This window comes from Melanerpes formicivorus, unplaced genomic scaffold (assembly GCF_026170545.1).
Source record: "Melanerpes formicivorus ecotype bairdi unplaced genomic scaffold, bMelFor1.0.p_v2 SCAF_10, whole genome shotgun sequence".
Taxonomy (NCBI): domain Eukaryota; kingdom Metazoa; phylum Chordata; class Aves; order Piciformes; family Picidae; genus Melanerpes; species Melanerpes formicivorus.
This window is the reverse complement of record NW_027142362.1, coordinates 3291776-3307160: the sequence shown is the minus strand read 5'-3', so window position 1 is coordinate 3307160 and position 15385 is coordinate 3291776. Positions and strand designations below refer to the sequence as shown.

General features: G+C 46.3%; 1 long non-coding RNA gene across 1 annotated transcript; it reads left to right on the top strand.

Annotated features, from left to right (window-relative positions):
• The first annotated feature begins 1055 nt into the window (after window positions 1-1055).
• On the top strand, window positions 1056-8625 carry LOC137444043 (uncharacterized). Its single transcript, XR_010988055.1, has 3 exons — window positions 1056-1223; window positions 2103-2271; window positions 6837-8625. It is a non-coding gene; the product is annotated as an uncharacterized lncRNA (long non-coding RNA).
• The last annotated feature ends 6760 nt before the right edge of the window (window positions 8626-15385 follow it).

Genomic DNA, 15385 nt, shown 5'->3' with positions numbered 1-15385 from the left:
GTTTTCTCCAGCCAGGAAACAGAAATATTAGCATGCAATTGAGCCAGCCAGTATAATCATCACTGTTAAAACCAACTAACAAGATGTCATGCTGTACAATCTGCAGAAACACAACAGATTGGCAACTGCTTGTCCAAACCCTCCAGTCAGTAAAGTAAATTCCAGCAACGAGTAGCTTAGCAGAGAAGACCACAAATAAAATCAATATTATTATAAATAATATTTGCCACAAGGCATTTGAAAAGCTCAGGGTTGATCCAAAACAATTGTTTTAAATTATATGCTGACATACTCTGGAAATAATTATGATGAACTATTTTTAAATGGGTAGTGCACAAGGCAATTTCTTCTCCCCTGTCCTCTGCATCAAGAGTGTCTGGTTTCTGATGTGCAAAAATAGAGTTGGATAAGGATTTTATATATGTGTGTGTGTTTATGCATGCAGGCAACTCTGTTTATTTATTCTCTGGTCTGGACTAGAGAAATGTGTGCTTTGGGAAGCAGGTAGTTTCCAGCAGTTGAAGAGATCTGCATGCTAAATGAGCTCTGTTTTGGGCAGCAGGGAAGTATTGCTACTTGTGTTTTCATGACATTCCTTTCAGGCATCTTGTTGGGCTCGTTTCCAAAATGCTGTGAAAATCTGATTTTGCTTTCAGAAAGGAGTTGCTCAGCTAAAAATAATAAATATGTTAGGGTTAATGTGGAAACTAAATATGGCAGAGGTGGTGAGGAAAACATTGGAGACTTGAGTTGAAAGGAGAAATGATCCCAAGGAGGAGTCAAATGAAGCTGTTGCAGAATGTCCAACTTTTACCCAAGCCAGGACAGTTTGTAAACCACAGTTGAAAGACCTCTGCTTCCCAAGGAGGGTTCAGGAGACGTTCTGCTGGCTTGAGTGGTCATTGCCTGGTCAATGTGTCCTCATATTGCCTCTGTCTGGGCAAAGGACCCAAATGTTGGTGATGTTCGAGGCCTGCACCTCAATGTGAGATTGCCAAGTGTCCGGTGGAGGCTCATGCAAGCTTAGGAATGCCATGTGCTTACAGTCTCAGTCACAGACACACACCTGTGTCCAAGATGAGTGTTTTGTGTGTTGTTCTCTGCAGGCTTTAAAAGTATTGAAGATGACAGAACCACAGAATGTTAGGGGTTGAAGGGACCTTGAGAAATCGTCCAGTCTACCCTTCCTGCCAGAGCAGAATCACCTACAGGAACAAGTTCAGGTGAGTTTTGAAAGTCTCCTGTGAAGGAGACTCCACAACCTCTTTGGTCATCCTGTTCCAGTTCTCTGTCACCCTCACAGTGAAAAGTTTTTCCTTTATGTTCATGTGGCACCTCCTCTGCTCCAGCTTGCACCCATTGCCCCTCATCCTATCACTGGGTGTTACTGAGCAGAGCCTGGCTCTGTCCTCCTGACACTGCCCTTCACATCTTTAGAAATGTGAAAGAGGTCACCACTCAGTCTCCTCTTCTCTGAGCTAAAGAGCCTCAGGTCCCTCAGCCTGGCCTCAGAAGGGAGATGTTCCCCTCCATACAGGCTGAAGTTTCCTTAATGTCATCCCAGGAAGCCTTGACCGAAATGCAAATCAGGAGTCTCAGTTTTGTCAGCACTTTGTTGTGATTGACAGTCCTGGGGGCTGCCTGCCCTGTGCCCATCAGCATACAGTATCTGTACCACAGGGAGTCCCTCACGTGTGTGTGGTGTTTTCCTGGATTTACCACCAAATATCATGCTGGCTAAAGGCTGACAGGCAGCTCTGATGAGTGTCACCTCTGCTTTTGAAAGCATTCATCTCACCAGATCTCTCAGATCAGTTTGGCTACTGAAATGAAAATTAAACATCCTGCCCACCAGGAAAACTAATTTGAAGATACATTTTTAGCCCCAGAGCAATCTTTTACCTGCAAACTTAATTGTATTCCTTAAAGAAGATGTAATTAAGTATCCTTGTGGCAGACCATCAGTTTTTACAATGCATCTCCAGAGCACACAGACATCATTACTAATACAATTGTTGGAGGTGCAGGCAGGAAAATAAATTGGTTGTCGTTGGGACATCATCAATATAATGAACATCTGACATGTAGACTGTTTGTTTCAGATGAAGCAGGCATGGATGAGGAGGGGAAATTGTTAATAAGAACAGCAGACAGGACACTGCAGACTGCATCTGTCTCACGAAACTTTATTTGCTGCCAGCACATCACGGTAAAGAAAGTCTGCTCTGCTTGGGAATAGATGAGAAGAATGAAGGGAAGAGACACTTTCAGGTATGTCCTGAGAAGCTCTGCTGAATAAGAAAAAACAAAGCACTGTTACACTGAGTACAGCCAATGTCACTTTTCAGTGGAAGGAAGAAGGCAAAACTTTGCCTGTGTCTCTGTGCATGTCCAGAGAAGGGCCATGAGAAAGATCAGAGGCCTGGAAGCCCTGCCCGGGCTGGGAGGGACTGCCAGAGCTGGGTTGTTCAGCCTTGAGAAGAGAGGGCTTAAGGGAGACCTTATTGCTGTGGAACAGTACATAAAGGGTGGCTACCAGGAGGATGGAGACTTTCTTTGTACAAGAAGTCCCACAGAAAATACAAGGGGTGATGGGGACAAGTTACTACTGGGGAGAGTCCCATAGGACCCCAGAAAAAAATGTTTCCCTGTGAGAACAGTTAGAGATTGGAATCATCTCCCAAGGGAAGCAGTCTGGACAGTTTGAAGGCTCAGTGTGACAGGGTGCTGTCAACTCCACTGTTACCTAGAAAGTTTGGAGCAGATAGTCCTTGGGGTCCCTTCCAAGCTGGCACTCTGTGACTGTGATAGCACAGTTTGAACCTTTGGCTGGTTTGGGTGTTTTTCCGCTGCATGTCAGTAGCTACTTTCATTTCAGGCAGGAAATGGATAGTTTGCTTGTCTTTTATTTCAATTTACCACTATGACAAAAAGGAATCTTTGCTTTTTGGAACTATACCACCTCCAAGAGAAACCAGTAGCTAATGCTGTCGCCCAGACAAATACAGAGCAGAGCTGGCTCAGGTTCTGCAAAGCCTGCAGGGAAATTTTGACATGCAGAAATGAAGACCCAAATGCCCTCAGCTGCCTCAGGGATTTCCGGCAGCGTCTGCAGGATGTGGAGGAAAAATTCCAGGGTTGAAAACAGCTGAAAATATTCTATGATAGTGTCCCAGCTCAGCACTTTTTAGCCTCACTCATCTTACATGAGCTTCAGCATGTGTTTATTGTTAAAGGTAGATGCTAAACTCAACAGGAACCTCCTGCTTTTCCAAAGAGGAGGAGGGAGGGGACAGGCTCTTCTCACTTGCTCCCTCTGATAGAACAAAGAGTAATGGATGCAAGCTGCAGCACAGGAAGTTCCACCTCAACACAAGGGGGAACTCCTTTACTGTAAGGGTCACAGAGCACTGGAACAGGCTCCCCAGAGAGGCTGTGGAGTCTCCTTCTCTGGAGACTTTTGAGGCTCATCTGGAGGCATTCCTCTGTGACCTGAGCTGGATTGTATGGTCCTGCTCTGGCAGGGGGGTTGGACTTGATGATTTCTTTAGGTCCCTTCCAACCCCTGACATCCTGTGATCCTGAGAACCATAGCTGCTTTCCTGGGTCATGAATTCTTTGGGAAGGGAATCTAGACTCTTTCAAGTCTTTCTTGCAATACTCATGAACCAGTGTGGATGTTGGGCACTCTTTGGCTCAGCTGTTCCCTACGCACTTTATGTGGTGGCTGAACTAAACCACAGAATATAGTTCCTTTTCCCAGTTTTAGATGACTGAAACACACTGAAGGAGACAGTTTTTTCTTTGTTTACTTGGAGGAGTTTTGAATGAATGGTTGCTCACGTCCAAAGGGATTAGTGAAGGGATTTATCAACCTGCTTGCACAGATCCCCACTTGTCAGGATGTGTGTGAGCTAGAACTCCACAAGTCAGAGCGAACTACAAGCAGCAATGCCATGACCAAGCATCTTCATGCAACTGGAGCAGCTCAGAGCTCTGCACACACCCTGATTTGATCAGGAGGTATAAATAACCCTCCTCAAATAACCCACCTCCTGAAACATATTTGGTCAGAGAAAGCACAGTAGATAGTATCAAAGTTTGTGTGGAAGCTGAAGGAGATAGGAAGACCTCAATGGGATCAAAAGTCCAGATAAACATACTAACACTTAGTTACTAGCATGAACATTCTCCAACCCTATCCAAGCTTGTTAACCTAGAAGTGTCATGAGAAATGGTTTTCTCACAAGATTTCTGATGCTTCCTGTTGTTTGACAGGCAGGAAATGCCATCAGAAGAGGCCTTCTTGCTGGAGTTCATCATTTTTGGTATGAGAGGGAATCAGGAAGTGCAGAGGCAGTGCAAAAATGAAAAACAGTGTGCTGGGGTTGGGGTGGGAGGAGGAGAAGGGATATCAAGGAGGAAAGTTAATCAAGTTTTTTAATGCTGCAGAAAGAGTTTTGAAGAGGTATCAGTTTGTGTGGGAATGGGCTGCTGTGTGGGGCTGTAGCAGGGTGTGCTTCTGGAAGAGCAACTCATCCCACTTGGAAGTCAAGGCCAGGTACTAACATTCCCCTGTGACTGGGGAATGCAGCAGGATGAGAAAGTTTGTTGAAACGAGAGGCTGCAAGTGGAGCTCTAAAAAGACCGTTCTGTGTAAGGATCCCGTGCTGTTGTCACGTCACAGCAGACCTGGCATCCCAAAAAGGCTCAGCATCCATTGTTTGTTTATTATTAATGTGGGGATTGGGGGTTGTTTTTCATTTTACAGAGCTCTAATTAAACACTGGGCTACCAGCTAGGCTAGCTGGTATCCCCTCATTGCTCCCAGGTGACAGGATAGCAGCAGTTGCCTCTGCTGACAGATTCAGCGGTGTGTGGCCATGCTGGTTTGCTACAGCGCAAGCAAAGGGAGGATTCTTTGTGTGCAAGTCTGAGGCTGTGTACACATGTGAGTGAACTCTCCAAAAGCAAACAGGTAGCCTTTATAAAGCCAAATTCCAAGGAAGAAACCAGCTCAGCAGCTGTGAAAGGTGTCTCTGTGTTTCATTGTTGATAGAAGAACAACCCACGGTGACTCAAACCGCAGGATGTGGTGGGAAGCTGAGAAGAAAAGAAAGATAGAGAGTGAGGGAGAAAGGGGGTTAAAAATAAAACACTTCTTAGGATGAGGAGTTCAGACATGCCAGATTTCTCTGGCTCTGTCAGCAGCCTTGCAGATGTCGAATGTTTGATTCCCTCCTTTCTTTTCACTTGGCACAGAGCATGAAGATTTTGCAAACAGTACTGCAAAGTGTTTTAAATTGCAAAGCTGACCAGTGAGTGCCATAAACAGCAGCTCCTTCATTTGCTGCAGGTTGACAAGGCAGGCAGGAACCTGCCATGTGAGGGCTGTCACCAATCTGTCATTATCCTGCTCACTGTGACATAAACATCGATGATCATTTTCCTCCACTCCAACCCTTTCTGAAGTCTTCTGGGAAAACAGAAGGCAGCTGCCTGAAGGACGTGGGCTTGGCATGGAAAAAGGGAAAAGGAAAATCTAGACTGGAAGCTGAATACTCAAAGTAGGCATTGATTTTCTATCAGAGAGGTGAAGTGTTCAAATTTGCTGTGTTGCTGTGGCTTGAAAAGCCTTTACCCGGTCACTGGGACTGCCAGACGTGCTGTGTTCAGATGAGATAATGCTTCAGGATTTGTTCTTAGGTCCCAGATTTCACTCCACCAGCTACAGCCATCTGGCTTGGGCACAGCTTCTTACTGAAGCAGCAGGAGTGACTTGAAGCTTGGTATCCTCAGTGCTTCTCCTGGGATGCTGTTGTCAGCTACAGGAGCACTAACTCAGGCCTGAAGAAGGAGTAAAACTATCCTGTATCAGCTAGTACCTAACCAGCAGAAAAGGTCTTTTTTTCCTACTGAAGGTGTTTCAGTGAAAAAGGAGTGCAGCTACCACATGAATCAAGTGAGAGCAGAACAGTGTAAGGGATGAGGGAAACATGAAATGGAGCAAATCACATGAAGGTTGTATGGGCTTGTCTCTAGCATTTAGGAATTACTAGGAATTAGGAATAATACAGCATTCCCTGTCAGGCCTAATCAATCCTGTGGAGTTGACAGATGCTGATTCAGCACTGAGGCACAGTGCCTGCTCTCCAGAGAAGGATTCACAAAGGTGAACCTGAGCCTCTGCAGCAGTGATCTTCACATTGCTGGTGCTGGGAAACCAGGAGCTATCAAACAAGGCACGTGGAAGGTAACTAAGACAAACAAATCATTATTGACAGATTTGCATTGCTGCACCTCCTCCATCACTCCATTACGGAGGTCTACGAGGTCCATAAGTGGAAAGAGACTGCAAATGGATGCTCTGTCATCAGTGAAGAGGAGGAGCTAGTTCAGAGCAGGAGCCAAACCAAGTTTATTACTTGTGCATGTTTATAGCCTTTGAATTTTTTGGTACCTATTTTGTATAAACATCTTCCAACACACTGGAAAGTGAGAGAGTTATTAGCTGGTTTCAGGGCTGTCAGTGGTATTTGTGTGACATTCAGTAGGTCTTGTAAATCATGTTGTACTGCATATGCTTGTACTTGGATAGCTGAAAACACCATAAAGTAGAAGGTGGAAAAAACAGAGATGCTTAGGTGATCACACAGGCACTTACCTAAATGATTGCAAAGGTGTAAGAAGGGACAGCAAGACCCAGTGTTGTTTCAGTAAAAGGAAATGGTAGTTTTAATCCCTCCTTAATTTTTTCTCTCCACATTCTGATGAAGTTTTAGTTCATTTGTATTGCCTGTTCAAAGATGTTTAGCCTTTACTCATTTCTTTTTCAGAGGATACTCACAAGAATAAAGAAGGCCCTTGCTGGAGTTCAGCTGTCTGTGAAGTGAAGCACTCCAGAGCAGAAGAAAATCAGATCTGTGCCTTAGCCAAAGAAGCAAAATCAGGACAGAAAAATTGCATGGAGAGGAAGAATTTGACTTGGGAGGGAACTCTTCAGAAAGTATCACGAGATCTTCAAGAAGGCAGTGGGATCAGAGATTGCATTGCTTGTGAACGACCTCAACTGCATGAGTGAGCTTTAAGGAGGGCAGTGAAGATAGAATAAAGCTGCCTACAGGATACATCAGTCCTGGAAAACAGAAGCATTTTACAAATGGTTTTATCTTGGCTAGTGATACCCAGCAGTGATGTTCAATTACTGCTTGTTGTAGTTGCTGTCTTTTGTCTGAACCCAAAAGCCTTCACTTTAAACCTTGTTAAAAAGTAAAAGAAGAGAAGATAACCATTGCTAACCCACCATTAGCTCAGCAGCAGGGTTTTCTCAGGCTGGTTTGAGGGAAGAAAAAAGAGTTTTTTAACCCCCCCAAAAAAAAACACCAAAAAGAGTTTAAACTTTTGCCTCAGGGGCTGGAAACCTATTTTTCAGGCTGTTTAACTTCTGTCACTCTCAGTGCATCTGTCCAAATTAGATTCAGACAGTGTAAGTAAATAGGAAATATGGCCCAAGGGTCCTTGATTTTGTCAGAAGAGACCTGGAAAAACATGAAGAAGGAAGCCTGGCTCATGATGGTCTGTTGAGTCCCTGTCTTTGCAACCGTCTTGCCTCTCTGGATGTGTGTCAATGACTGCCTGGTAGGGCAAGGGGCCTGCCTGTGTCACAAACACATGCAATGATCAAGCTTCTAATTTAATGCAGTGGTTAAGGAGGATAACTTCTGATACCAGCTCTTTACAAGGAACAACTTGGCATGACTCCTGACTCCCAGTCTGATTCCATTTCTACTCCTAGTAGTTTATTTCTTTCCCTCAGTCACAGGCTGTCCTAAATGGTCTCTAGTACCTGGTATGTAACTCACATGTTTTCCCCCTGGATCCTCTGTGTGCATGAATTAGGCTATTATCAACATGGGCAGCTTATCTCTTCTCTTTTACTGCATCTGGAGGTTGCTAATTCATCCATTACCCTTTTATCACAGAAAGCAATTAGCAGATGTGTTTGTTCATTTAAGAACCAGTTGCTCTTGGTTAAAGGTTTGTACCTCATGGCACAAAGCCTTGCACAGCACACATCTGGCCTGGGGTCCTTCTGGAGCACCTAGAATATCCTTTAGCTCAAGCAGAAATGGCATTCCTCTAAGTGACTTCATTTTATGTCACACAAAGCTTGCTGCCAATTGATGATTTAAATGCAGAAATGCCTAAAATCAGCATGGAAACAACACAGATAAAAGAGGTTTAATAATATTTTTGTCTACTTGGCAGCTCTAGGATATTCTGTGAGAAATAAAATGTATTTCACAGCTCTCTCTGCAATGGACTATAACTGTGATCAACATTGCTAATGATGATGATGATGCTAATGGTGGCCACTGCTTCCCACCTATTAGCTGCAGGAAAAGAGCTGACTGCAACAGGATGTTCCATGAGTTAGACTTATTCCTAGATTTACTCCTTCCCTCTTTCAGAGGTAAAAACAGGTCAATATGCTATTATAATCCAAACATCAGTAACTTTCTTTCCCCATACATTTTTATATTACAGCAAGAAAGGGAATCAAAATTGAACCTCAGAAAACCAGCTCAGCTCATGTGTAAGTTTTAAATGTTCCTCCAATACATATCTGCCAGTTATTTTTTGTCCTCCCTCCAGGATTCCTCTGTGTGCATTTTTTCCTTTCTCAACAGAAAGGAAAAAAAGGAAACAAAGTCTGAGGACAAGTGTAGAGTCTTCCACCTGGGGAAGAACAACCTCATGCACCATTATAGGTTGGGGGCTGATCTGGTGGAGAGCAGCTCTGGGGAAAACGATCCAGGAGTCCTGGTGGACAACAGGATGATCAAGAGCCAGCAATGTGTCCTTGTAGCCAAGAAGGCCAAGGGCATCTTGGGGTGTATTAGAAGGGGTGTGGTTAGTAGGTTGAGAGAGGTTCTCCTGTCCCTCTACCTTGCCCTGGTGAGGCTGTATCTGGAATATTGTGTCCAGTTCTGGGCCCTTCAATTCAAACAGGACCTGCTTGAATGAGCCCAGTGCAGAGCAACAAAGATGCTGAAAGCAGTGGAATATCTCCCTTACGAGGAAAGGCTGAGGGAGCTTGGAGAAGAGGAGGCTGAGAGGTGACCTCATTCATGTTTATAAAGATGTGAAGGGCAGTGTTGGGAGGACGGAGCCAGGCTCTGCTCAGAGATCCCCGTGGTAGGACAAGGGGCAGTGTGTGCAAGCTGGAGCAGAGGAGGTTTCATGTGAAAAGAAGGAAGAAATTCTTCACTGTGAGGGTGACAGAGCCCTGGAAGAGGCTGCCCAGAAAGGTTGTGGAGTCACTGAAGACATTTAAAAGCAACTTGGATGTGTTTCTGTGTGACCTGCTCTAGGTGGTCCTGCTCTGGTTTGGACTGGATGATCTTTTGAGGTCCCTTCCAGTTCTTAACATCCTATGATTCTGTGGCTCAAGACAGAAGAAAATAAGCAGATTCTGGTGCCTGTGGTTATTTTCATTGGTGAAAAACACAAACCACAATGTCTTTCCTAAGACAAAATAAACATTGATGTTATTATTTATTGCCATACTGGCACCTTTTTAACAAGTGGTACTCTGAAAAGATCTGACTTTCCTGGAAGCTTGTGTTGGGTGCCAGGTAACCCAACATCTTAGCTCCTTCTTTGGGAAGGGAAAGAAAACATGGAACTGCCAGCATGCCAGGGTATTTCCTGGGCAGAGAAATCCTCATAGTAGGCAGCCACATGTATTAAAGCAGAGCTACTCTAAAAGCCTTGTCCATTTATTCTGATGACTCTAACAGGGAGTGTTCACTGGTTTATAGAATCATAGAATCAACCAGCTTGGAAAAGACCTCAGAGATCATCAAGTCCAACTTATTACCTAATACCTAACACCTCCTGACAACTAAACCATGGCTCCAAGTGCCACATCCAAGCCTTTTGTGAACACCTCCAGGGACAGTGACTCCACCACCTCCCTGGGCAGCACATTCCAGTGGCCAATTCCTCTTTCTGGGAAGAACTTTCTCCTCACCTCCAGCCTAAACTTCTCCTGGCACTGCTTGAGACTGTGTCCTCTTGTTCTGGATGCCTGGGAGAAGAGACCAACCCCCACCTGTCTACAGCCTCCTTTCAGGCAGTTGTAGAGAGCAATGAGGTCTCCCCTGAGCCTCCTCTTCTCCAGGCTAAGCAACCCCAGCTCCCCCAGCCTCTCCTCACAGGGCTGTGCTCCAGACCTCTCACCAGCCCCGATGGCCTTATGCTGCCTCCTCTGACACAACACAAACTGCAGTCAAGAAATTCTTCTGTCTGTGTCCAAGCTTAAGGCAATCTGCAGGAAAGAATGAGAACAACACAGAGCAATGGGTATCTCATTTCAGCAAGGTCTGAGGCATTATCTACAACAGTGTGGATGATTCAGCATGTTTCTTGGCTTTGGGGTTTTTTTCTTCCTTACAGGGGGTGTTGCTGTGAGAATGAACACTTCAGTAACTGAGTTTACCACTGATTCTTGTTTCTGCTGCACCTGGAGCTGTAGGACTATTTTCCTCTTGCTGACTCAAAGATAAACCAGGTAGAGGTGCACTGGGTAAGTCCAGTACTAGGGAAATGCTGGTGTGAAACTAGGCTGAGTAGAGACAGGTCAGTTCCTGGGTGTTACATGTCTGCAGATCATTGCAGAGACTGCAGCCTGTAAATAAGGAGCACATGCTGAAAAATCCATCAGAAACACAGCAAGTTCCAGATGAAGTGGCTGGACTTTGGGGTTAATGGGCAGGGCAATGGAAAGAAAGGAAGCAAATACAATCAACAAGCAAGAATCCATTCCAAGGAGCAATCTTTCTTCTTTATCCTGCCTGACTATGGACATCAATTGCTTCTCATTGGGAAATAAAGCTGTGAGTGCATTGTTAAAAATCAGACCAGTCAATGTCTTAACCTTTTGATGTAAATGTGAGAATGGCATTTTTCAGATTAAGCATATTAATTGTTCCACTGATAAGTGATATTTGCTGTTGAGAGTCCAATGTTTGAAAGCAGGCTCAATTTTTTCACCCACAGGATGCTACAGTCCCTGAGCTGAGGCCTGGTCTGTGTCTTCTGGCTATTTGAAATTTTCTAGGTTGGCTGCTTTGCAGGGAGAGGGGGGCAAACAACAGGTGCTCCAGCTGCTCCCAACTTCTTCCCCTTCCTTGGAAATCCTGGGACAGGAGAGAAACAGCAACAGCTCTCCAGCTGCCTGGAGTTTGGTGAGCTTCCATGTGCTGAGGTTAAGCTGTTGGAATGCCTGGTGTAGGTGTCAGTGTGAACAGCTGAAAGCTGTAGAAACAGTGTTGGGAGCAGGGGGGGAGTTGAGTCCAAGGCTCTAGAACAGTTTGGTGCTCTGCTGAGCCAGTTCATCTTCTAACCATTCCTGAGATTTGAGGGTTTACTTTACCCTGAAGCAGTGGTGGCAATAAAGGAGGGCTGGAGTACTTAGAGAGGTCATCTCTACTTTTCCAGTGCTTGCCAGTAATATGTGAGGGGGCCCTTCCAGGGGAGGGGCAGAAGAAGAAGAACAAAACCCAACCAAACTGAATACATTCCCCCCAAAACTGTTTTCTGTAGTCCATCGCTGAGAAACAGATCAGTGCATCTGTGCTGGGGTGATAAGGAGAATTTACACAAATAGGCTTTGGGTTTTGGCTTCCCAAAGAATTTAAAGAGGAGGCAAGGAAATAACTGGAAAAAAAAAGAAAGGAACATAGGCAAAGCCCTGTAAAGCTTCAGGCTTGTGGCCTGTTTTGCTGTTCCTCTGTCTCCTAAAGCTCAGCACACCTTCAGATGTTCCTGGCTGAGGTAGATACAAAAAAAACCCTATGTCTAATTTGGATTCACAGAGCCTAATCCTATCCTAAACAAACAATGCTGCTGGAAATTGCTTGCCAGACAGTTGGCATATCTTGCAGATTAGCTAACACTAACAATCATGTGTTTCAAGGAGAAGAGGCTGAACTTGGCCTTCGCTCCCCGGCTGGAATGCCAGCGCGGGGACGTGTGCCCATCTGAGCCATGCATGGCCTCCTGTACCTGACCTTAGTTGGAGTGGAAGGATTTGCAGATAGCAGGTTGCTCGACCCCAGCACTGAACCCTGCATGGAGGTAGGCTGCAAACTGAGCTGGGAGAGTAATTCCACTACAAATTGCTGCAAGTGTTAAAGCTCCAGGGAACAGATTTAATAGCTCCCTTCAGCTCCTGCATTGGTTCCTCAGACTCTGGTTTATGGGCACAGCTGGATGATGGTGAGAGAAGGCAGGAAGGGAGGTTATACTGCACTTATATTTGTGGAAAAATTAGTTTGCACTTGTTCAGGCTTTCCTTTGTGTTGAGTCACCCAAGTAAGGTTAGATGCACGGGGGAGAGGCGCTCGCTGTGAGCGAGGAGCTTTAATCCAGCTTGCCCAGATCAGGAATGTGGGAACCAGCACCAGGCAGGCCTTACACGCTTTACAAACAGCAAAACAAGGCTTCAGCAGCTTGCTCTGGAATTTGGGTGGCCACATGTAAACACCAGTTACCTTAGCCTTCTGGGCAAAAAAAAACCCCAGTGAGTTATGACTTCAAGCTTCTATTAGCCTCAGATTCCAAATCGTGAAAGGGGGAGGGCATATAAGTGCCAACTCAGCAAAATAAATAGTTCACACAGAAAACCCAAAGTCAGGAGTGAAACCTGACTCACTGAGAGCCTCTTGTGTATCAAGTGCATGTGCTGTAGTGACAGAAGACTTTCCCTGCTGCCCACATTGCAGTGCCATCAAAATGCTACTCGCTTGAGTGTTTAGAGCTCAAAACACCAAGAGGAAAGGAACAAAAATATCTCTGTTAAGATGTGAGAAAGCAGCAGCTGGATTTCAGGTGTCAGTCTGGGGAGTGGTGCTTGCTGGAAGCGCAGCCCAGCACATGGTGTGTACCTGCAGGACAGATCCTCTAGCTCCAGGGCAGGGCTGCAGAGCTGGGGGGTGCAGGAAGCTGCTCCTGGGAGGGGCTGCCATCCCAAATGGATTTGTGGGATGGAGCTGGAAAGGAAGTACCTTAAGATCATCTGTTTCTGTTAGCTTGTGTGGAAATGCTTATCTCACCTGGCAGGTTTTGCCAAGCCTCACTTAGGAAACATAAACACTTTCTTGAGGTTCCCAGTATTTGTTTCCATTCTCCTCCCACCCATTCCTGTTCCCAACAGCAGGATTGCTCTCTAGATCTCAAAGCTGGCAAGCCAGGATGCCAGTGCTCTTGCCAGTATTCACTCTTCTTGCCTCCATCCCAGGGCTTGTGTGTTGGTCCTCTTTCATTTAGATAATGCTCAGAGAAAGGCTTGTGGTGCTGGAATGAGCTCTGCCCCTCACTGTGTCAAATTCAGCCCTTAGCAAGGGTAAAACTTAGCTCTTGGCTGTTGTGCAATGTAACTTCTACAGGTTCCAAATCCTTTTGTGGCTCAGCTGTTGTTCACCACTAAACTGGTCAGAAACTGGAAAACTCTAGGCAAGGGGAGATACTAGGAACATGCTTGTGAAAAAACCTCAAACCCAGCAAACAAAACACACCAAACTTCATACAGCTCTACCAAACAGAAAAGCTCTTTAGATGGCAAAACCTCTCTGTATTTATCTACTAGCTCTTCAGATCATTTCTAGACACTCAAAGCCATGCAAGTTTCCACTTGCTTGCTCATGTTTGGCCACACTTTCTGCTTGCCAGCGCTTGTTCCTGTGCCAGGGTTTGGTGGATGCTCCCAAGTGAGGGGTGCTGAGCTGGTCACAGGGGCTGGGCATGTGGGAAGCAGGCAAGCCCATGTGCAAGCCCCTGTAGCCAGATGTGCCAGCAGTCATGTGAAAGCCATAGGTGATTAAAGGGTGACAGGAAACAAAGCTTGGATGGGTGTACACTTTGCTAGGTAAAAGACTGGCTGAGTGGCTGGGCCTAAAGAGTGGTGGTAAATGGAGTTAAATCAGGCTGGAAGCCCATCACAAGTGATGTTCCCCAGGGATCAGTACTGCGGCCAGTTCTGTTTACCATCTTTATCAGTGATCTGGATGAAGGGATCAAGTGCAGCCTTGGTCAGCTTGCAAACACCAAGCTGGGTGGAAGTGTTGATCTGCTTGAGGGTAGGGGGGCTCTGCAGAGGGATTTGGGCAGGCTGGGTCGATGGGCCAAGACCAGCTGTATGTGTTTTAATAAGGCCAAGTGCTGGATTCTGCGCTTTGGCCACAACAATCCCTGGCAGCACTACAGGCAAGGGGAGGAGTGGCTGGAAAGCTGCTCAGCAGAGAGAAGCCTGGGGCTGTTGATTGATGGCTGGCTGAACATGAGTCAGCAGTGTACTCAGGTGGCCAAGGAGACTAATGGCATCCTGGTCTCTATCAGAAATACTGTGGCCAGAAGGACCAGGGAAGGGATTTTACCCCTGCACTCAGCACTGGTGAGGCTGCATCGTGAGTAGTGTTCAGTTTTGGGCTGCTCACTACAGGAAGAACATTAAGGTGCTGGAGCATGTCCAGAGAAGGGCAGCAAAGCTGGGTAAGGGCCTGGAGCACATCTCATGAGGAGCAGCTGAGAGAGCTGGGATCATTTAGCCTGGAGAAGAAGAGTCTCAGGTAAGACCTTAATGTTCTCTACAGCTACCTGAGAGGAGGTTGTGGAGAGGTGGGGGCTGCTCAATCAAGTAACAAGCACCAGGTCAAGAGGAAATGTCTTTAAGTTGTGCCAGTTGAGACTGGATATTAGGAAGAATTTCTTTACCCAAACGGTCCTCAGGCATTGGAACAGCTTGCCCAAAGCAGTGGTGGAGTCCCCATCCCTGGAGGCATTTATGAGTCATGTAGATGTGGTGCTCAGGGATATGGTTTAGTCAAGGGCTTGTCAGTGGTTAATGATTGGACCTGATGATCTCGAAGGCAGAGTCTTCCCCAAGCTAGGCGATTCTGTGGGTCTGTAAAGCCAGCATGTCACTTCGTGCCTGACGCAGCTGTGGGGATGTCTGAACAGCTGGCAGGGCTGGCGTGCCTCGTGTTCTGTCCCAGAGGCTGCGGAAGGTTTGGGGCATCGGTGTTTCACCCCCGGGGGCTGCCGTGCAGGGCAGTGAGCCCCAGGTGCTGCTCCGCCTCCCAGCGGGCCGGGCCGGGGCCGGCGCTGGGCAGCCACTGCCCTCTAAAGGTGGCAGGCGGCAGGCGTGGGGAGCACGGCGAGGAAAACCTCCCCTTATCCACCCTCTGAAACTGCTGGAGAGAATCCCGGGGAAATCTGCAACCTGCCTGACACTACCGCAGATGTTTTCAGGCACCGCATCTACGAGAAACCTGATTTAGTTACAGACGACGCCCCTGCTCTTCGCATTGAACTGAAACTG